Below are 25853 nucleotides of genomic sequence, written 5' to 3' on the forward strand. Positions count from 1 at the left end.
TCCCCAATCTTGACAACAAATAAAATACAAACTGGTAAACTACCTATGAGGTACAATATATGTGCACTGTGCTATCTGAAAGGAAAAGTTAGTATGCTTAGCTTTCAATTTGGAGTTTAATATAGCTCAACCTATTTTTCTATTGTTCCACAACACGAACTTTCATGGGCATTATAACGAAAATTTAATTATTCCATTTGGTTACTTAAGTACATTTAAGTACATTCTTTACATTTTAGTAAAGAACTATTTATATATTTTGCAGTACATAGCACCTTTATTAGTAAGATCAATCTTAAAGGTTCCTATAGGTCAGTAGTTCTTAATTATTGGAAATCAATCACTATTTTGAAAATTCAAATATAAATATTCTACTCACCTCACATGGGCTAGGAGTGAGGCAATAGTGAAAGCAGAAAGAATAGAGGACAACCAGAAGAATGAGAAGTGATTGTGATGGGCTGACAGATCTGGCTCCATGAGAATGTTATAGGCCAGACTCTAAGGGAAATGATTAAACAGACTCCATTTTGCTCTGAGAATCCATGTTAAGTAGGAAATAAGTTTCTCCCATAGGAACACCCCGCCTGTGTGCCCCTCATCAGTTACTTAGCGTGACATGTTTAATAATATACAATGGCAATTCCTATGTAGTAACCAATGTAGCATGTAAACGGTAATTGCATGGATGTTAGCAACCATTCTTTAGTTTGTACCTAGGTAAGGGTCGTTTTGACCCACTTCCCCCTTTGTCGATGATCTCATGATGTTAGTTTGTAATTTTGAATCAGAGCAACAGACACTTATGATTGATGTGATTTTTGGTATAAGAATCCCTACAACGCTGTGGTTGGGACTGTTCTCCCAATAGACTTTTTTTGGGGGGCATTGTGTGAGACAGTCAGTTGGCCAGCTTAATAAAGACTCTCAAATTCGGACTTCTCAGTGGTGAGCAGTCTGTTCTTAAGTTGCACCCCATAACATTTGGAGGCCCCAGTGAGATCCTTGCTGCCTGGTGAGCAATCACCGCTCACCACTGACCTGGAAACTCCTGCAGTGGGGAGAGGCCACAACGTTGCTCCTAGGGGAAGGCCTCTGAGAGACGTTCCTCAGCCCCAGGCTGCACGGTCTGTGGAGCCCCACCCCAGGACAGAACTAAATTCTCAGAGAGAGTCACCTGTTTCTGCACCCCTGGGGGACCAGTAAGTCTGTTTCCGGGTGATCCGCATCTGGGGACTCTGAGGAAGGCTGGACGCAGCATTACTTCCCAAGTCCGGGGCTGGCAAGATGTTGCTCAGTCCCTCTGGTCTGGAATCTGGAGTGGCCATTTGTCTGTGTCTTTGGTGTTTTATCTGTTCTGTGTTTGTCCTTTTCTGTTTTTTTGTTGCCTTTAAGTGTAAGCATGGGTCAGTCTCCCTCATGTCAGTCATGTACTCCCCTCCAGTGTATGTTAACTAATTTCCAGGAATTCCAGAAGAGAGCCAGTGACTACAGAACCCGCTGCAATGTCTTTTCTCTCTCTAAATTCTGAGAGAGAGAATGACCAAATTTTGAGGTCAGATGGCCCCCTCAGGGGACCACCAAATTGTCTTTGGGCAGCCTGAACAATCTGTTCTTAAGTTGCACCCCATAACATTATATTCCATATATGTATAATATGCCAAAATATAATCTACTGTCTATATATAACTAATAATAAAAAATTATATAAAAAAGAAAGAATATAGTAAATTCCACATAATCTTCTTAAAAAATGTTCAATAGACACTATGCCAGTTACTTTGTGGGTAGGGTGAATATTGCCCATTCCTTATTAGAAAAATTTAGCTTTTTAAATTACCAAATGTCCCTGTGAAAATGTACATTAGTTTACCTGTTGGAATTCCCTTGTGAAATGTAAAAGATAATATTTTAATTGAAAAATACCTAGATCCATCACCCTGTCATCTAAAACTCACCCTTAGTGCATAGAAAATTAGGTTACCACTTATTTCAGCTTTTGATGCTAAGCACAAATCCCACATCCTAATTTATTTTATCACTACGTGAATATATGTCATTAGTCACATACATCATTTTGAACTGAATTATAGGAGATTATGCTGTATTACTGTCAAATAGCTTAAAAGTGTTTTCTGACTCATTATAACTCATTCTATGTAAGAAATAATAATCTGATACAGATTTCTAAACAGTACAAGGCATTATTTTTTAAACCATTTAAAATACAAGAGGGCAAACATTTATTAATATTCTCCAAGGATAGCTCATAAATATAAATTCTGTGGTAATTCATTCTTTAGAAATAAAATCTGAAACTCAGAATCAAGGAAAACTACCTGAAAACTGAAAGATTACATCGTCAGGCATTTTTGCAGATAGACAGCAATGCACTTCAAAGTAAATCATCTGTTCTAATGCCAAATTGTTCCTTTCTGAATAGAAAATTATCAATAAGACACATACACTCCTAATTTCACCTAAAGTCGTATGGCAGCCTATGAGGGAACAGCACATTGGTCGCATCATAAGAGACACATGATCACACACAATATACTCTACCTAGTATATGTGGATAAAGCCATAAATATCCCTTGAAATGAAAGGAACATTTTGAACTAAAATTTATAAATTCATCAGATCCATCATATTTAGGTAATTGAGATGTGTTTATAAATGGGTTGTAACAAGACTCATTAAATCATGCCACATGTAAAATAATCTATCAAAATGTGGAATGGTTATAGTTTTAGAGAATTTGGGGAAAAAAAATCTAAGTTTTAACCTTACTTTTGAGATGGTCTAGATTTGACATACTGGATAATCTCCAAATGCCAGTTTCTTTATCTAAAAAGTAAGGGAAAATAGTTTAAGAAAAGACACAGTATGTTAGAAAATCACATATGACCCAGTAGACAGTGAGGCATGAGCAGCTGAGGTTCAGGAATTAGAGGCTTTTAATTCAATTTCCTCTCTTATAATAAAGTACTTGACCTACTCCCCATGCATTTTTCCAAATGTGCATCACACAATGGTTTCTACAAACCTGTGGCCCTTCCTTGCAACTTCTCCTAAATAGAGAGAACTGACTTTGGGGTCCTGACATCAGTTACTATTAGCAGATTTCTGAAATCCCCATTGACATGTTTTATTTTATGTATCTAAAAGGATGCTTCCTTTCTCAACTTTTCTGATGATCTACCTGAATTCCCTTCCTACCACATATTATTCTCCTTTCTGAAAACTTTTCTATTGTCTGTCTAGACTTCTGATAATTATTTATTGCAGGATATGTCTCACCAGAATTACTTCAAAAATCAGTGAAACTTATAATCTTAAAACTGAAGTTCATATGCATTTATGTTCAAGGAATTTATGGTTCATGTTGATTTTCCTATGTGGACATGATTATGGAAATTTAGTTTTCTTTCTAACTACAATTCATTGGTAAAACACATCGTTTGTTTATCAATGTTAGATTCAAATATTAAGTTATAGGATTTTCCTGATAATACATCCAAAAATATATTGTAATCTCTTAGCCTATTCTGACATACTTTGGGTGCTAGAAAAGTTTGTGAAAATTGGTAGAACCTTGACTCTGACAATGACTTTGTCTACTAAGATTCAAGAAAAAAATGTTCTTGGTTTAAATACTGCTTCTGCTACTAACTCAGTTTCATTATGTGTAAATAATAATTTCGAGGATTAACTGGCATTGGCCAAAAAAAATGAGTAACACAGAACCTCATTAATATAATAAGGATGCTTTTTTAAAATTTTTATAGACTGCATTTTGATTCATTGTACACAAGTATGGTACAACTTTTTGTTTCTATGGTTGTGCACAATGTAGATTCATACCATTCATGTAATCATACTTGTATTTTAAAAGAAAAATCTGGTCCTTACAATGAAGTGCTTTAAATCCTCCTGTATTAGGACATTTGTAGAACATGAATCAACTGAATAATAATGTAGTTAGTAAATAATTAAGTGCTAGATGATGAGGTATAGAATTGAGCAAGTAACATATGCTCTTAAGGTAAGCATTCATACTATGGATTTAAATATAATTCTATAATAGATGAGGAAAAGAAATGATGAATAAGACACTACCAAGAGTTTTTAAGGAAGACATGACATTATAATCTTATAAAATGTATTATTATGATTCCTTCTTTCAATATCACTTGCTAAAAGCTTTGATGCATGATATGAAAGAATATGAACAATTACACATTGAGACAACTTAGAACATAATAAATTAAAAGATAAGTAACAAGATATTAATAACTCAAATATCAGGAAAAAGACATGAATTAGGTTAAAGAACTAAGGAAGACATGAAAATTTATAATACAATATAATACAATATTACATAATATATATTATATGATATTTTATTATTTATTATTATATAATTATGTAATATATTATATAACTTTATATAATACAAATTTATATAATACATTACTCATTATTTCATTTTAACTTTCTGGGTCATAAATTTGGAGCAAAAAATAATACCTACTCTGTACATATTTGGACACATATTCAAGTGTTGTAAACTGTATCTTCCAAGTCTTTTGCCATCTATCTATTTTTTTATTGGTTCTTTTTAGTTATACAGGACAGTAAAATTCATTTTTATATAATTATACAAGCATGCAATCTATCTTATTTTAGTTAGGGCCCCATTCTTATGGATGTACATGATGGTGGAATTTTCTATGGTGCATTCATACAAGTACATAGGGAAATTATTTTGGATTCATTCCACTGTCTTTCCTTTTTCCATTTTTTAATTATTGGAAAAAAGGATAAACACCTGGTAATGTTCCAAGAAGAAAAAAAAAATCAACATGTGTATTTAACTGAAATCAAAAACTGAGAAATGTTTCGTAAATTTCCAAATTCTTCTTAGTGTATGTTACAGATAATCCTTTTAATTTTCAAAGACCAAAAATGAACATATTATTATCATGAGTTTTTCAGTAGATTTGCTTCAAAGTTTTTAAGGTTCATGCTGGTTTGCCTATTTAGGTACAATTTTGTACAATGGGGTTTCTAACAACATCTCTTTGATAGAGCACATCAAAATTGTTTAATTACCCATATCATTATGTATATGCATAAATCTGGAAATATTTTAAGTTACAGGGTTGTCTTGAATTTGTTTATTATGATTTAATGTTATCTGGTTTAATCTTCTGTGAGTGCTAACTAAATCTTTCAAAAAACATGTCTTCTATTGATTATAAACTAATTATAAAATCACTGCACTTTCTTCAATAATCTACAGACTTCTTTTCAAGAAAGATATTACTAATTATTATCTAATACATTCTTTCTAAACACACATTTGTTCCAAGCATGATTGTGACATATACATAAAAAAAACTTATATAATCCTTTAAAAGCCAATGCATATACAAACATATAAATGTACACACATCTATATTAATTCATACACATATGCCTTTTTACATATACTCATCTAAATACTGCAACAAAGACTTTATTCCTTTCCTTATGTTTCACTTAATATCAAATTAACACAAAAGAAGTATTCAAACATGTTACCAACCTTTACCAGAGCTCCTAATTGTAGGAGAAAATAATTCTGATTTGATTTAAATAGTACTGTAGCCTCTTTAGGGAAATTCAGTGACATGGCATTGCTGTTTATGTTCAGGAACAGAGGAATTGGTATAATATTGATTCAAAAATTTTAAAAGCACATAGAAATGTATTAATTTTAATCTTATGAAATTATCAGTATTAGATACTTTTGGACAAAAACAGTAATATTTATGGTTTAACCATATGAAATTTAAAAGACTATAAGCATAAAAAGACAATTAATTAAAACTTAGTTCTTATTGTAGTATGTGGTCTATGGCAGAATTTCATATTTTCAGATGTACAAAAATCATTTAGAGAAGGTCTCTGAAGAGCAACAGATAAAAAAGGAAGTAGGTATGGTTTAGTGGTAGATCCCACAGCCAAGGAAATTTTAACTGGAGTTAAGTTCTGCTAAAGAAATTCTGACCACTGTTGAGTAAGTTCATTTCCTTTTTTCAATATCCACTGACTCTAAGAAAAAAAAAAAAAAAAAAAAAACGACCCATCCAAAACAAAGTCTGTCTCTGACTGCTTTATCCCCAGGGCTCTTAGTACTCTAGGCCAGTCTTTGCTGGGAACAAGACATTTCTTTACCTTGATTGTACAACATCCTCTGTACTTTATATTCTTCACAAAACCCTATAGTTGTCTTGCATTAGAACACCCTCACCGTGGTGATTTTTCTCTAGGTTAGAATACAATCATTCTGCACCTCGTCAAATGTCATGGCAGTTCATTCTACCTTTCTGAAACAAGAAAAAATATACACCCTGTGCCTCATACCCAGTTCTGACCTTGACAAACCTTGTAAAATATAGTCTTATCAATGTTTCACTAACCAGAATTCAAAGTGACCAAGATGAATCACACCTTTTATAAAATCTCTACCCCTTATGAACCTATGCCTATTTCTAGCCAATCAAAACAAAGGTGATGGGACAACCAGTCCCTTGTTTTATATCACACTACATAAAATTTCCTGATGGAAGACTGGAGCAAACCTTGAAAATGTAAGATGCCATGTTGTGAGAGGGGAAGGAACTATGGTTTTCACTTGGAGCTGAGTGACACCATCCTCATCTCCAACAGTCTGTAAGAAAGCAAGGATCTTAGTCCTATAACCACGAGGAACCACAGAGAAGTGAATCCTACTAACTATACATGACCACATGAGAATGCAGATGGCTCACAACTTGATCAAAGCTTTGTAAGATCCTGAGCACAGAACTCAGTTAACCTGTGCCAGTACTCCAGACCCCCACACCCAAAACACACAGAAAACAAATGTATGTAATTTTAAACCTCTAAGGGTGTGGTCATTTGTTATCCAGGAATAAAGTGCTGCTATAACTACCAATTAATCGACTTTTGCATGCAATGTGTCTCTACCAGTCACCTATCTTTGTGCCTTCTCTCACCACTTCCTGGTCTGCATTTCTTCCCTGATTTCTTTCCCCAAAATTTCACTGGATATACATATTATCCATGTCTTTCTGTAACCTCTCATATGAGTTTTTCAGTACAACATTCTTGTAAACATAAATTAACCACGACTTACCTCTGAAGATAATTCTATCTCTTTAGCCATGTATAAAGTAGGCTTCTTCAATATATATTAGAGAACCTTATGAATGGTATTCTTCTGTACTCTCCTACTTATAATAAAGATCCACTTATGATAATGTTCGTCCTCCTTTGGGTCTTATGTCAATATGCTCTTCTACTTTATCCATTATAATCCCTTCTTCAACTTTCCTAAGCGACTGGTGCCTGATTGCAAACATACCCATCATCTCAGAACCTGGCAAATTCTGGAAATTGATTTCAATTTCCAAAACACAAAAATCTCAATAAACTAACCTTGAAATCACTGATCATCCTCATCTCATTTCTTTCATTTAGATTACATTTTAATCCCACTGTGATTAGTTAGAAATCTTCTACCTCAAAACTTTCACCTTATAACTCCGTAACTTTGCTTCCCATCATTTTCTTTCCTTCAACTCATTGATTCTCAGACTTGACTGAATATTACAATTACCTGGGGAACTCATTAAAAATCCTGATATCCACACAATATTCAGAATAATTAAATTGTACTCTCTCAGTGTGGTCCACAAAGCCATAGAATAAATTTTCTATATTTCAAAATCCAATAAGGTAAATTTCATGCTAAAACTATTCAATTTTCTCTCCAGCTAGAGAATAAAATTCTAATCTTGTGACTTGCAATATAACCAAATCAAAATATTTGCAGGTCCTATTTTTCTTCCATGCTTTTTCTATACAGGTAGTTATATTTTATCATTATATTCTCACCTCTTATTATCTTGCAGCACCTTATTCATACTTCACAATTCACCTGATCTAGGAAGTTTTCCATGATCTATCATAGGGGAATCAAAGTTTTCCTTCCCTTTGTGTTTCAATATCCTTGTACATGGTACTGTTCTAGGACTTGTACACTTCTATAGTAATTGGTTTGCATATGTAAATATCTCTTTATAGCCTGCCCCTTGTTTCCTGTTATTTTGGTTTCTCCAATAAAAATAAAAGCTACTATTACTTTATGAAATATGTAAGTAGACTGATAAGTATTAATATTTTATTTCATTTGTGCTTTGTTAAAACCTTATATATAAAATACCAGTTCATATGCATAGTATGACTGATTGTTTAGGAAATAATCACTCTCCTATCCCATTTTATTGGAGAAGTATACTTCCTTGTCCTTTTGAACTTGGGTTTGGCTATATGACTTGCTTTGGCTAATGGATCATACACCTAAGTTGTTAATATCTTACATAGTTTGGTATAAATGTACCTGGTAATTCTTTCCTCTGATTAGGAGGAGATTTTCCTGGATAGTACTTGTGTACAGAAAGAGAAATCAGTCATGTGAAGCAGAAATAAACCTTCTCTGTGACTAGACTCAAGCCCAACCAGATTCAGCTGACATAGCCTAAATACAAACCAATGCATGAGAAGACTGTTTGTTGTAAACATTTGGAAATATTATTCTTAAGTGGCATTATTGCAGTAAAAGTGACTAAAATATAAAGAAAACTAAAGATTATAAAGAACTGTTTATGATGATACAGCTGAAAAAATGACCAAGCTGGAACATAAAACCAGGGGTTATCTTGCCTGTATAACTGCACTATTAATCTTTAAACTGTATAATCCTGTATACATGGCAAAATCCTTAGCACAGAACAGACTTTGAATAACTATTTATAATACATAAAATGATTGAGTAAAATTACCATCAACCACAAAGCAAGTAACAAACATCTAACAATATTGTTAGCTCTCCATTTTCTATTCTAAGATAAAAATTACCAAAACTGAAATAACCTTTTATTAAAATATTTATATAGATTATGTTGCACAGACACAATATTTTCCCCCAATATCTATCCCACTAGGTCATGTTAAAAAGAGCATGAATTATGCAAGGAAGGACAGAAAAAATAAGTATTAGCTAGCCTATGAGAATGCCATGTCCAGAAGCATGTCAGTCATTTATGGATCACATATTTCTAATTTACACAATGATGTATTCTTTGTTCTTATTTTTTTAAGAAGGGAAGAATATTTCATTTATATCTTTTCATTTTAATTATTATTTTGTCTCCCTGAATCCGTAGGGTAGACAGGTATTATTTCTAATGTTATAGCATAATTAAATATTTTTAATTTTTGGCACAGTTTGTTATGCTTTAACATTTGAAGATATGAGAAGCCTCAACAATTGTGGATGTAAAATACAATGGATTATAATTATTTACTTATCAATCTCAGAGGATAATGTTTAAAAATCAAAAGATCAAGGACACCATAGATTCAGAATTATTTTCTCAGCTTGCACGAACAGCTCAAAATTTTGCAAGAATATGACTGAAATTGCCTAAAGTACAGAAGAGTATATACTTAAGGTTCATCTGTGTTTCCACACAAGCAATAATCAGAGTGAAGGTGGTTCTGCTTTGTGGGTTAGTGTATAGGCCTTAAGAAAGTCAAGAAAGTAATTTCACTTAGTCCTAGAGGGAAAAAAAATGTTTTTGAACTTAAAATACTTGTCTAGCTCAATGGCATATGTGTATAATAGGAAACCATTCAATTTGACATCTTTGATATAGGATATATTACCTGTATGTTCCCTCCTTATTAGAACATAGAGTGTATGAAAGTGGGAACTTCTCCTTTGGTTTAATTTGAATACAGTGTGAAGGAAAAACTAAAATAGTATAATATTATAAAACAGAGAATACACAATTACCAAAATTTATACTTGAGAAAAGACTGAGGCACAGAGTGATAATAACATAAGTCCACAAATGGAACTAAGTTAATATTAAAGACAAAATTTTAGGTTTCATCATCAGTCTCAAAAATTCTAGTCTTCCCTATACTATACAAATAGATAATAAATGGAAGAGTTACTATGATAAAATGAGTTGAAGTTTATTTCTAGGACTTTAGTAGACTACAGATAAGTAAAAGTGTAATTTTCATGATATTACAAAGCCAAATGATTATTTTAAATGAATTAAGCATATAAGCATATGAATGCTTTATGTGTACATAGTGCCAAAATATTTAAAATGTAATTTCAATGGGAATTTATAAACTAAAAAAGTGGTACATTCTAATAATGTCATTACTCAAAAACTGTTATGGTTTAGATCTGAAATACCCCCTAAAGGCCCATTATTAATGCTTTCCCATCTTGGTGCTATAGGGAGATAGTGAAACTCTAAGGGGTGGGACATAATGGGAGGTCCCCATTAAGGTTGTGCCCTCTAGGGGACAGTGGAATACCCGCTTCTTTTTCTCCTTCATCTCCAGCCATGAGGTGAATGGGTTGCCCCCACCATGTGCTCCTGCCATTATGTGCTACCAAAGTTATAGCGCCAACCAATCGTGGACTGAAATCTCAAATCGTGAAGCAAAATAAACCTTTTTTCTTATTAATTGGTTATCTCGGGTATTTGCTATGGTGATAGAAATGTAACAGTATATAAAAGGGTATAATAAATTTCAGGAATATCAAATTTCTATGTCAACATGTAAAAATAGTTGGCAATATTAGGAATGGCTACTAATATATAAGGTTAAGTCCACAAATCAATGAAGAATTTAAAGAAACTATGATAGCAAAATGATACAATCAGACATGTTTTAGAAAGAAAAAACCAAGCAGAAGCATGGCATCAAGAAAGCAAGAATGGAATGACAGTGCTCAATGAAGAACTGACATAAGGAAATAGTTCTAAAAAATGAACAAGTTAGTGAAGATCCAGAAAATATAATAACAAAAAGCTAAGAGTCTTTGGTGAATGTCCTGCAGTTAAAACAATAAGACAAAGTCATGACTTTTGGGTAACTTGCATTGGTACATAGTTGAATAATGTTACTGTTTGATGAACTATAAAAAATATGGAAAGACAAGTTTATGGATGGGACTCAGTTGATGAGTAGTACTATTTATAAAGTACAGGGCTTGTCCTGCTTGAAAACACTGAATTTGCAATATTTCAGTAGAGCATTATAGTTCTGGAGCTTGTAAGAGATGAATCAAAATAGATTTATAGAATTTAAAATTATCACCCTAGAATTTGTAACAAGTAAAAGTTAAATAATGATGTCCATGTGGCATGAGAAGTATAATTAGAATAGATCCTGGAGGTTTATCTATATATAAATGTGAGGCAAAGGAATTATAGTGAACATATAAATAAAAATGACAATAGCCAAGATGATGGAAGAAAACCAAGTGGTATTTTTTTCTGTAGAAGAGATTAAACATATTGAAGGAGAAATGTATGGAAAACAGTGTTTTTGCCACTCAGCATACATTCAGTCCTTCTTCTCCAGGAAAGAACATACCATTTCTTCTGAGAAACTACCACTTATTCTCAGGCAGATTTCAGGATGGTGCTTCTCCAGCCACACACCTGTCCTTCTAAGGGTATGTGCCTAATTTGCCTAAGGCTAATTGAGAAATCAAATTCTCCTTTCAGAGTTATTAATTCATGAATGACCGTGTGACAAAATCAAAACCAGTGATGGTACTATGAGTCTTTATCTGAGAATTCACCAACCTAGAGTACTGCTTAGGATCTGTTACCATACACAGATCCTGTATGCTTCTGGGAACAACCAGACAAAGCTGAAAAGGAGGTAAGCAGGGCCAAAAGAAACTTTATATTGTGTTGTTGTAATTGCTGCTGCTGCTTCTATTATAGGGACCAATAAATTACACTTTTGTGTCAGTGAGATGGAGTAGGTTTTCTCTTTTTTGATCCTTTTAAAAGAAATGGTTCTATAGTATACATAAGGATGCTTGAAAGTGTTAAATACAAGGAAGAATAGAAGAGATAAAGGTTAAAATTATATTTAGCAACTAAGAGATTGTAAACCTGATGAGAGATTTTTGTCATTGACTCTTATGAGTGTAGGAAAAGTGGATTATGTTAAGTCATCATAGACTATTCTGGGGAGAAAATCAGCAAACAGGATAGTTAAAGAGGCGAGCTTTATAATGAATTATGAAGTAATGGTTATGACAACAGTCTCAATCTCAGAACTGTTTTCTTAGAAGACCATCTTTTTAAAGACAGATCCCATCAGTTATTAAGTCTACTTGTAGTGCTCAACTACAATTACAATTGGGATGTGTTATTAAAGTGAATAATTCATATTGTATTCACAATATTATCTTTGCTACCACCAGGAACACTTGTTTTGAAGCACTTCTTATACTTTAGTATTTTCTTGTTATTACCAGCTTATAACTGTTTTAGGAAGTAATGGCATTTAAAATGACATATTTCACATTTAACTTTTATTCCAAATACTGTAATCTCAGCAAAACAGTATAGGCCAATTGCTTATATTACATGGTGAAAGATGAGAAGTGTATACTAATACATTATAACATATATCATAGAACTTGGCATCATAAAATCATGAATAACATTAAAATTTCTAAGATATAACTAAGAATAATTTATGATATTAAAAATAAAATTAGGAAATTTAAATGTAAAAATATAAATCATGGACAGTGGCATCTATTTTACCTTAGAGACTATCTACAAAATATGCATATTTTCCTGTAGTTATAAGAATAGTTTATTCAAGTAAAAATATTATAGTACTCATAAAGATAAATATTTTTAAGAATCTTTTACTGCATACTCTAAACTAGTTCTTACTTTGAGAGTTTAAGGACCCCATGTAACTTTAAAGTTATTTTGGTTAATTGGAATTGAGAATCCAAACTGAAAGATGTTGAAAGAAGGCACATAAGGGTGTCAAATAAGCATTCCATGAAATCAGAGTATTTATAACAATATATAATGAACCTTATGGAACTATTGTGATGGAATCACATTATAGAATCCAGCCCCAAAGACAGGCTACCAAAGAATGCAACTTCAATTTAAAATGAAAGAAACAGAAAACAATCCATTATTTTTATAAGTTTTTTTTTTCTTTTCAGAACATAGCTGAAATAAAAAATTGATTTATTTATGAGGTCAGAGCAATGGCGATTGCAAGACAGGAAGCCTATTTTACTTATGGACATAGATACAAAAATCTTAAAACTTTTAATCTAAATAAATCTAAAGATATATTTAAAATGCACCATGATCAGCAAGATTTGTGCCAGAAATGAAAGCATACCTTAACGTTAGAAACACTTCTAATGTGAACTAACTCCATTCTGTAGTGCTACAAAAGAATGCTTGAGACGAGGTAATTTAAAATTAATAGAAATTTATTTCTCACAGTAATGGAGGTTAGAAGGTCCAAGATTGAGGGGCCAGTACCTGGTGAAGGTTTTCTTCCTATGTCATTTCATGGTGGAATAGAGAAGGAGAAGGAAAAAAAGAGAGGAAGAGGGAGAGGGAGGGAAGGGAGGAAGGGAGGGGAAGGGACTAAATAAATCCTTTTGTGAGGAAGACACTGCTGTAAGGATAAACCTATTCTTGTGATAACAGCATTAATCCATTGATCCAAACACCTCTTAAATATTCCATCTCCTAACACCTCAACACTGGGGATCAGGTTTACATGAATTTTGGGGGACAGAAACCATAAGTCAACACATTAATTAAATAAATATAAAAATATTTCATGGAATGATTTCAAAATATGCAGGAAAATTTTAATATAGAAAATGAACTACAAAATATAAAACAGGTTTAACATTTATATAGCAAAGAACACAAAGGAACACATTATTTTTGGTCAATTCTATGTAAGAAACCCTACAACAAATACTTAACAGGAAATTTGTGATGCAATTGTTTTAAGACTGGCAAAAAGACAAGGATTCCTGTTATTTTTACATAACTTTATACATAAAAGAGGTCACAATTGATACAAAAACAGAAGAGAATTGCTATAAGAATAGTAAAACAATACCAGGTAATATTTTTTATTAAGCAAACTATTGATCACAGAAGGGGATTTTTCTGTTTATTATATTTAAATATAAAGCATTATTATATTTTCAGAAGTAGAAAAACTTTCTTTTTATTAAAGTTTTACACTTCTGTTGATTCAAGCTTATTGTTATTCAAATAATTCATAACTGATGATTTTGTTCATTTAAAGTCTTTTGTTTCTGGGAATGTTTCAGATTGTCAAGTAAAACTGATAATTCTAATCATTTTCTCTGAATTTCTATTAATAGTAGTTTTATAAATTTACAATATTTTTGGTACAGATACATTCATTATCATTGAGAAGAGGATTAAAAACATTATTATTCTTTAACTGGAATATCCTGAAAGAAAATTCATGACATTTTATTATTTATTTTGTAAATGGTATTGGATAAATACCAGGGGTGCTTAACCACTGACCTACATCCCCAGCCCATTTTATTTTACCTTGAGACAGGGTCTCACTAAGTTCCCTAGGGTTCCTCTAAGTTGCTGAGGCTAGTCTCAGACTTTCAATCCTCCTGCCTCAGCCTCCTGAGTTATGAGGATTACAGGTATATGCCACTGTGCCAGGCCATGGCACTATTTTTAGAAATTAATAAAGGTAACATGATTTAATTTAACAAATTTGCATATTTAAAATTTTCTCATGTTAAAACATTTCTACTATGTTTAGGTTTCTGCCGTTACTTACTAGGACTCATACTACTATTCTTTTTACCTCCTATAAATTAAATTATAATATACATGTGTGTATGTATTTATTTATCCTAGTTGGCATTCAATTTAAAGTTTCAACATCAAGTGCTAATATAGGGAAATTCTTCATCTTGATTTCTGCAAATATTTTCTACCACCTATTTCCCTATTTTCTGCTCCATATAATATACAAAATTTTATATTTCTTTTTGTGCTTCCTCATTTTGAGGTAAGTATGGAGAAAGATCTTTAAGCTGATCTTCTAACTAATCCTCCAGATATATTCAAGTGGTTCTTCATCTAGTGAATTATTTTGGATATCATATTTCTGTACAAGTATTTCCAATTGGTTCATTTATTTTAATGATATGCTCATTTCTACTTCATCTTACCTCTCCTCCTTTATCCGATTAAACATATTCATAACACCATCTTACATTCTTCCTTTATTTGGACCACTAAATATGTTTGCAAAGTATAAGATGCTGCTTTTGCTGTCTTTTTATAATGTATCTTGTAGTTTTCCTCTGTGTGCTAACGTACTTCCTGCTGTGTCTACACCTTGTTTGATAATTTATATTTCATAATAAGGACTGAAACTTTTCTCAAGCTCATTGTCTTTCTGGTGAGTTCATGGAGTAGGTGTGAAAATGTGTAATAAGATGGGATACTCTAGAGGAATAATCTGGACTCTACCATTCCCCATTATCACTTTTCACAATCAGATGCTGTTTTAAGGGAATTTCCCCGTGAGTTCTCCTTTGTAGAGCCATGCTTTGTATTGGTGTGGGTGGGAAGAGGGATATCTAGAACCTAGCTATCACACTTTCTCCTCTTATTCACTCCTGCTGCGACCAGACTCATGAGTCACTTTGACTCTGAGCAGTGGTAGAATAATTTTGTTCATTCTCTTTCAAATAGACATTTAATAGAAAAGGGGAAATTGAAAACTAATTATATAAAGCATTTCAAGGCATATTTAGAATATACTCAAATTTTATAAAAGTGATAAATAGCAGAAGATTTTTGCCAGCTGAAGAAATTCTGAAATTCTCCATCATTTATTGTCCATACTTTAAAGAAGAAAGTGTTAGATAAAATATTTACCTTTGCATAAATAAACGAACAAACTAAAATTAAGTAAACAGTCTAAAACACAATCCTATAGCTTTCACAGCTGGGAAAGACATTAAGAAGCAGCTGGTATCTGAAACCATGCCAAACTTCTATCTATCATTTTCAGGTTTTGCTATATTAATGGGAAACATTAGTTCATGTAGATTCTCTACCTTCCTATTCAATTCTTCCAACTTCTTGACCATTAACAAACTAGTAACATACTGTCATAATTAAGTCACTTGATGATTATGATTTTGATTATCTTTGGCAAGTGTTATATTATGGTCTCAGATTCATGACTTTGTAACAATACATAATTTACCATCAGCTTGCTAATGGCATCAAATGTTTACTTAAAAATTGAATTTTTCTATTAATACAATCTTTTCAACATATACCTTTACTATTATATAATTTATATATGCCAGAAGAATATAGTACTGTTAAAAGCTAAGTTTTTGTAGCATTATTAAAATTAATTATATCCATAGCAATATTGTTTTAACCATGGATGCTAATAATTTAATTATGCAAATAGAAGGAAATGCCACAATGTAAGCAGTTTGTATTCATCAAAAAGTGCATTTAAAATCATAGTGGAATATGTGGTCTTATTCTGAGGTGCTACTATAATAAAATATTGATCTAAATTGCCTAATAAAGCCAATGTTTAAAATCATAGATGTGATTATAATTTACCATTACAGAAATATTTTTAAATTTCTGTGAAATCTTTTTATATTTCTGTGGTGCTGAGTATGTAGCTCAGTGGTAGAGTACTTTTCAAGTAAGAGCAAAGAGCTGGGCTTGATCCCTAGCCATACACACAAATGATCATCATATTTAAAGGACAATGGGGAAAGGGCAAAAACAACAACAGGTTTACAGCACCAATGACATATTTCTTATGTATATATAGTCTATGTAGGATGAACTATGTATCATTATTTCATAAACCAAAATATGTAGATAATTTCAGCTTTTGTTTTAAAAATTGGTATAATCATATTGGTTACAAAAAAATTGTATTACTTCTTTCAAAATAGATACATCAGTTTGGTGCTCCTTAGAGGAAATAAACCTGAAAACTATGTACATCTTAAAACATTTTCTTGTACCACCATAATGCAATATCATAGTTTTATTTTATGTGTTTTTCCTTGTTTTCTCAAAGCAAGTCATACACCTATGACACTGTATTTAGAACTTATTGTTATAGTACTGTTCCTTGGATCCTAGTGCATTGCTTTCATGTTAATTCCCTTGAAAATTATTCAGTTTCAATTCATAAATTTACAGAACAAAAGCTTGACATAGAATGCACATTTGTCTCCCATCAAAGGATCTTTAGAAGTGTTTTTGATTCTTATTTGTTGTTGTTGTTGTTGTTTGGTATAGGGTCATTCATAGATATAGGGTTTGCATTAGGAAATAATACCCTGGTTTCTTAGAAAAGTAGTTATTTACATTTTACTTATGATGTTTATTACAGAAAATTGTAGGACCCTAAGAAATGACATACTGGTCCATCAGTTTGGTACAGTTCAACTTTCCTCCTGCTTCTTCTCATCCTCTGCACCATTCACCCCCACCATGATTTGTCACCTATGTAGGGTAGGTAATTCCACCAAAGCTCTAGAGTTGCTTCAATAATCCATGAGGGATAGTATATGAGAAGGACCACTCATAAATCCAAGAATGCTTGGTTTGTAAGTTCTTTAATAATTTAACTCAGGCTGGGTATGGTGGCACATGCCTGTAATCCCAGCAACTCAGGAGGCTGAGGTAGAAGGATCCTAAGTTTGAGAACAGTCTCAGGAACTTAGCAAGGCCATAAGCAACTTAGTGAGACTCTGTCTCAAAAAGACAAACAAAGCAGCTGTCAATGTGGCTTTGTGCTTGAGCACCCCTGGGTTCAATCCCTGGTACCAAAATAAACAAACAAACCAATTTAGGCTATATATTACTGTGGGCTCTGATCCAGCCATATTGCAATATTTTTGTGAGGTGTTCTATTAATAGAATAAACTAAAAGACTATATTAACTAAAATATAAACTAGGACCATTTCATAAAATAATCATATAATCATCACAGTTCTACCTGCATAATTTATGTAATACAAAGACAAATGAGGGTAGTGTATGGTAATAATTAAATGTGAAGGCTCTGAACACAGACTGAGTTTACAGCTCCAGTTCACCATGAATAAATGGTATATGATTTTAGGGATGTCAGGTGCCACTCAATGGTTCAGTTTGTCTGAGAAAAGTCATGAATCGTTTTGAGCATTACACGATCTCGTACATAAAAATTTTGAGAATGATACCAGGCTGGAAGCAAGTATGATCAATTCATCAATAAATCACAGCATGATATTTTGTACATTTCTAAGTTATCATAAAGAGCAAGTATATTGTATTAATGCATGATGCATGTATGATATATACATTACTATATCAATGTGCCATTTAAAAGATCACACGATTAAATTGATAAATTTCCATACAATACTGTTTGCTTCCCAGGTAAGCATACCTGGGAAGCATATAATGCATTGTATATGACTGCCTAGTCATTTAAAAAAATCCTCAAATGAAGAAAATGAAGGATTCATTTATGGATTTTCTTATCTACAGAGAATAAAAGATACAGCTCCTCAAATTTCTGCTTTTCTTCACTTTCATCTATTAAAAAATAAACGAATCACAAAAAAGTATTTCAACTAAATTTTTTTTAAAAAGTAAAAGAAAACTATGATCAATAGGAGATACAATCCAGTTTCAACACTTATTTTCCTCTGCCTGTAGCTTAATATCTTTTCTTATTAAAAAGATAGCAGTATTACACAAGACTCATTCCCCTTGCAAATAAGGAACATTTATCCCAGCATAAACCATAGAATATTACCACTGTGATTTCACAGGAAAGGATGAAAAGGAAGCACAACTCATCAAAATGTTCAAATGGGGTTAGTTGCTCACAAATTCTTTTTTCCTGTTAAAATGATTTCAGGAATAAAATAAAAACTGAAGACTAAATCTGCCATATAAGATGTCAATGAAGTGGCTATCTCATCTGACTTAACAAAATGTAGGTTTTACTTCATAAATTTTAACCTAATTTATATGAAATCTTTAATATCAGCAAGGTTACATAATATAATGGGAAGGTCAACTACAGCAGACAGCAAGAGACTTGGGTGGGAAAACTTGTTCTACAACTGATTGTTCAAACTTGAAAAAAAAATCATTTCAGGGGCCAGTACTTACTACCAGACTCTCAGAAGAGTCTTGAAGCAACATAATTCTTCAATGGATAAGAAATTAGGGTCACATAATGTTGGGACTAATGACACGTTAACCAACTCAGGCTGACTCCTTACTTCCTAGCCAGTGAGCAAAATCAAGGCCTCAAAGGCGGTTTCAAAGGTTCATGACGATAAACTGGACCACTGTCAGGGGTTGGTTAACAACAGTTCCGCGAACGTGATCAGCTCATGCTTGCCATATAGTCCAATGGGACTCTCGCCTGTGTGAACCCCCCTGCCTTGCTGACCTTTAAGCCGATTGGTTCCCACTTAGCCCCACCCTACATAAAAGCTGTGAGACTTCCTCAATAAATGAGTTCCTGCTGTGACTGGTCTCCCTGATGCGTCTGATTGTCCTCCACCTGGAGGGCTGGGAGCAGGCGGTCAGTCAGCCCTACCTATCCCGGTCTGACCTTGTTGGGGAGTGTCCCCTTCCCTTGTCGCTGGTCGAGAAGAGCAGGGGGGCTTAAGACCCCAACAACATAAACCTGAAGATGGTCAGATAAATGTTAAAGAATCATGATACTAACCAAATTAAATTTAAAAACAAAAACTAGGCCTTAGTCTTAATTCTCATATTTAAAAACTCTAATATGAACTTCTTTAACATGGTAATGACCAGAAAATCTGAAATAAGGATCATAATGTTATAACTGAATAACATTGAGAAAATACTCTCATATAACGTACTTCTAAATGATTGGAAAATATGTGACAACACAAAATGCAGCACAAATGCAGTAATATTTTAGAGCTCTCTTAATAGATTTAGACAGGAAATTACTCAGATTGTTACTTTTATTTCTGAAATGATGATTCTTTGTATATATGTTTAATGGATACATACCCCTTAAAATTGAAGGTGCATCCCAGTAAGGAACACTAATTAAAGTTACAAGAGTATATTTTTGGTAACAAAAACAGCAAAACAATTCTAATAAGGACTTTTTAGCAAATTGTTGAAATTAATGAAGCAAAGACTGAAACAAGAAATGCAATTCTTGCCAACTCAATGATCAAAAGTATGCTATTTCTTCAAAGAATTGATGTGTGGACCCTTTTTCATTTTGAATACACAATATGTGCTCCATAGAAGTGGTTCAGAATAGTGGGGTAAAACCACAGTGCATCCACACCCATAATTAAATTCACTTTCCAGCTGATTTAGTCTCAGAGAAACTCAGCCTAAGTTAAGTAGGTAGGAACAGCAGGTCAAAACTTGATTTAGGCCTTTATTTCTTGTACTAAAGTTCTTTTGTGGAAAAAAAAATACTTGTAGGAGTACTCATACTCCATCTAATAGTTAAATTCATTGAATCCCTTTTAGATCAGTTCTTATATTTTTGCTATAGAACTTATACCAACAGTACTTTTCTTGCTAATTCAGGATATATTTAGTGACACTGGTTCATATTAGTGTTTTAAATCAACTCACAAAGACCACATCATCATTAGGAGAACAGATCAAATACTGAGTCTACCTCAATTAATTGATCTTCCTCTTTGTACATACTATGTGGCCTAATGCCTAGGCCCTTGATCCACTTAGAGTTGAGTTTTGTGTAGGTGAGTGATAGGGGTTCAATTTCATTCTATCACATATAGATTTCCAGTTTTCCCAGCAGCATTTGTTTAAGAGGCTCTCTTCTCTCCAATGATGTTTATGGTAGCTTTGTCTAGTATGAGATAACAGTATTTATGTGGGTTTGTCTCTGTTCCATTGGTCTTATGTCTCTTTTGGTACAAATACCATGCCATTTTCGTTACTATCACTCTGTAGTATAATTTACAGTCTGGTATTGTGATGCCTCCTGCATCACTTTTTGTGCTAATGATTGCTTTGACTATTCTAGGTCTCTTATTTTTACAAATGAATTTCATGGTTGCATTTTCTATTTCTATTAAGAACATCATTGGAATCTTAATAGGAATGTGTACTAAATCTGTATCTGCTTTTGGTAGTATGACCATTTTTATATTATTTCTGCCTATCCAGAAACATGGGAGATCTTTTCATTTTCTGAGGTTTTCTTTAATATTTTTTCTACTTTTGGATATTGGAGATTGAATTCAGGGGGACTTGACTACTGAGTCACATCGACAGCCATATTTTGCACTTTATTTAGAGACAGGGTCTCACCGAGTTTCTTAGCACCTCACTGTCATTGATGCTGGCTTTGAACTCACAATCCTCCTGCCTCAGTCTCCTGAGCTGTTGGGATTACAGTCATGTGCCACTGCGCCCAGCTTCAATTTCTTTACTAGAAGAAAAAGTAGGTCCAACTCTCCAAAATGTTGGCTCAGGGAATGACTTCCTCGATAAGACTCCTAAAGTTCAAAAAGTAAATTCAAGAATCAATAAATGAGAGAGGGGGCTGAGGTTGTGGCTCAGTGGTAGAGCCCTTGCTTAGCATGTGTGAGGCATTGGGTTTTATCCTCAGCACCACACATAAATAAACAAATAAAATAAAGTTATTGTGTCCATCTATGACTAAAATTATTTTTTAAAATAAGTAAATGAGATGGTATCAAACTGAAAAACGTCTTCACAGCAGAGGAAACAATCCAGAATGTGAACAGAGATCCTACAGAATGGGAGAAAATCTTTACCACCAGTACCTCAGGTAAGGCATTAAAATCTCCAGGATATACAAGAACTCAAAAAACTTAACCCAAGAAAAATAACCCAATCAATAAATGGACAAATGAACTGAACAAACACATCACAGAAGAAATAAGAATGGTCAAATTATTAAAAAATGTTCAACTTCTCTAGAAATTAGAGAAATGCAAATTAAAACTACACTAAGATTACATCTCACTCCAGTCAGAATGGCAATTATAAAAAACAGAAGTAACAATAAATGTTGGATAGGATGTAGGGAAGAGGATGTATTCATACATTGCTGGTGGGATTGCAAATTGGTGCAACTACTATGGAAAGCAATATGGAGATTCCTTATAAAACTTGGAATGGAACCACCATTTCACCCAGTTAAACCTCTCCTGGGTATATACCCAAAGAACTTAAAAATCAGCATACTACGGTGATAGGTCACATCAATGTTTATAGCAGTTCAATTCACAATAGCTATATTGTGGAACCAACTTAGATGCCTTTCAACAGATGAATGGATTAAGAAAATATGGCATATATACACAATGGAATACTACTCAGTATAAAGAAGAATGAAATAATGACATTTGCCGGTAAATGGATGGAACTGGAGAATATCATGCTACGTGAAATAATCCAATCACAAAAAAACCAAAGGCCAAATGTTATCTCTGGTTTGTGAATGCTAACACAAAACAAAGGAGGCTGGGGAGGGGAATAATAGAAATCTATTGGATTAGACAAAGGGAAATGAAGGGAAGGGAGCGGGGAGGGGAATAGGAAAGACAGTAGAATTAATCAGACATAACTTTCCTGGTCTTATATTTGAATACATAACCAGGGTAACTGCATCATGTACAACCACAGGAGTGTGATTCTAAATAGAATAAGTGATACTGTATGTATGTATAATTTCCAAAATACATTCTACTATCATGTATAACTAAAAATTTTTTAAAAGTTTAAAGAAAATAAAAACAGACTTTCTGAAAAAATATTCATCATAATTAATATTCTATAAAATGTGCTTTGAGAATTACCATTCTAAATATATTGAAGTCTAGTCTTGGATAATGAGAACATTAAGAGTTGCACATTTAAAATTCTCTATTTGGGCTGAACAAATTGGTGTCATTATTTCATCATGAACTTGCATAGTAAGAAACAGTCATATGTCATATACTACTGTAACTACTACAAGGGTATTTTTCAGTAGCATTACCCATTAGATAGTACACCTCAGTCTCAGTGCCAAAAAAGCTGTGTCCCATACTAAAATTTTGATTTAATCTCTTGGACATTGTGAACCTCTCAAACATACACATAATTTTATTTTCAGTAGATATTATGTTCAAAACTTAATTTATAGTCCACATCTAGTTAATTGTTGTTTATGTTGAATATACATTTCAATTTAAAGATTTTCCTGCATTTATTTTCCCTCTGTACCAACTGTATATTTTATTTGCTGCCTCGAATTAGTTCAGAAATGATGTTGGGCTAATATGAGTATATATGCAAATATCTGTATTTGTATATCCACATAAACATTTTATATATTTTAAATATATGAAATATTTTTCTATTTTATAATCTTATAATTTGAACATATATTACATATATGATTATATATAGGTAACATTTATGTACTATTATATAATGATTTTATAAATAATTATATAATTTTAATATATGGTATATAATTTTGATATATAATATATAATTTATATGTGCATTACATGATTTTATATGCCTTTCATATATAAAATTGAATATAAAATTGAAAATAAATAGGTTTGTACAAAGCAGTCACTAACCTGAGAGGACTTGAGTCCTATAAATGTACAACTTTTCTTAAAGCAAGTTAAGAGCAACAGCAGCAGCAACAGCTTAGTGAACCTGAAGATCTGGTATATAAATCTTACGTTAATACTTATATGGCCTTGGAAGACTAAATTAACATGGGTGAAAATGTTTCGAATTGTAAAACTAAATATTCAAGGTAATAACACAATAAATCTAAATCAAACAAACAAAAAGTGTGTCTGACACAAGTGGGAAGTGAGTTTGTGGGAAGTTTCTTCTCTTCCTGGAAAGTCTTCAGGCAGTTTCACCTTTGACCAGGTCTCCTTGAAAAGTCTGCTGATGGAATTTATTAGCTAGAAGTTGAACAAGGATCTGCCACAGGATGCTAGATACTATTTATTTAAGAAATTCTTTTAGAAAGATACATCTGTCCTGTCTGGCTTATTATAAACAGAACTGTGATATATGAGCCAATGTTGTGCCAAAGAAAGCCAAAGACTAGACATTAGTAATGGAATCATTCAAGGTCCAAAACAGAGATCCTAAAAGCATTATTTGGACTTGCTTACAGCACACAGTTACTATTAATGTTATTGAAGGAGCCCTGTAGGAAGCTTCATCTGCTGGGTTTGGTGCCTCCCAGATGCTAGGTTGGTAATATGCTTCTCTAAACTTTAGTAAAGTTTTGTACATGGGGCATTTACCTATCCATTTATGTGTATATTCACCTATACAAAAATTCACCCTTCCATTCTTCCACCTACCCATCCACCTATAGAAAGGAAATTATATTTATGAAAGATTTCTACAAGGCAATAAAAATTAAGGAAAAAAATCAATTAGACGTGTGATCCAAAATTAAATAGAAAATATGATGCAGTCAGATACACATGGATGAGAATCAAGCTGTGAAAACTTCAACGAATTATGTAGACTTTCTGAGCTTCAGTTTGAATGCTTGTTAAATGTGAAAATTAAAATATATATATATTATTGTCATGTATACATGCAGTTGCATGATATATAGATAAAACACCAAGCATACTGTAAAAAATAGACAAACACCAAATGGAAATATAATTCCAATTTAGCAAATGAAAAAAAGAAAATAACAATCCTTGAAACCTTCACAAAATTAGAACAGAGATTAGATATAATACATGGAACAAAGTTTAGCTTTAGCCTCTATAATCAGCCAATGATTTGCTATACTTCTACACTTGTCTTTTAGAAGTAGAATCACTACTTCATAGTTATTTTTAGAAACCAAGAACTAGTGAGTTATCAATGACAACATGGTAAAGTAAGTTAAAATCATCTGTACTCAGCACAGTAATGTGTATAACATGAACAAAGTATGACATTTTATGAATAGTTGATATCTGTACATAAATATTTAAATATATTAAGCATTCTGGATAAAACATATACTAAATATATCATGTCAGCTGAAACAGTATAAATAGTATAAAAACATTTCTATTGCAAAATATAATGCTGAAATAATTCAGAATATTTGTGGAGCTTTTGATTATATGTATATAACAAATTCTTAATTTTCAAATAGGAAAATAGATTGGAGATGTTCAACACTTTTCATATATTTATTAATTGCCTGTATTATCTTCTGTAAAGTGTCCAGTTCCTTGACCCATTTATTGAGTTCTTTGTATTTTTGGTGTAAAGTTTTGTAAATTCTATATAAATTTTGGAGATTAGTACTTTATCTGAAGTGTGTGTAGAAAAGATTTTCTCCCAAATTTGGGCTCTCTTTTCACATTATTGATTGTATTCTTTGCTGAGAAAAAGCTTTTTAGTTTGCATCCATCCCATTTATTGATTCTTGCTTTGATTTTCTTGTGCTTTGAGAGTCATGTTAAGGACGTCTGATCCTAAGCCAACATGATGAAGATTCGGGCCTACTTTGTCTTCTGTTTGGTTCAGAGTCTCTGGTCTGATTCCTAAGTCCTTGATCCATTTTGAGTTGAGTTTTGTGCAGGGTGAGAGATAGAGGTTTAATTTCATTTTACTGCATATGGATTTCCAGTTTTCCCAGCACCATTTGTTGAACAGGCTATCTTTTCTCCATTACATGTTTTTGGTTCCTTTGCCTAGTATGAGGTAAATGTATTTATGTGACTTTGTCTCTGTGTCTTCTATTCTGTACCATTGGTCTGCCTGTCTATTTTGATGTCAATATCATGCCATTTTTG

The sequence above is a fragment of the Sciurus carolinensis genome, chromosome X (genome assembly GCF_902686445.1).
Source record: "Sciurus carolinensis chromosome X, mSciCar1.2, whole genome shotgun sequence".
Classification (NCBI taxonomy): Eukaryota; Metazoa; Chordata; class Mammalia; order Rodentia; family Sciuridae; genus Sciurus; species Sciurus carolinensis.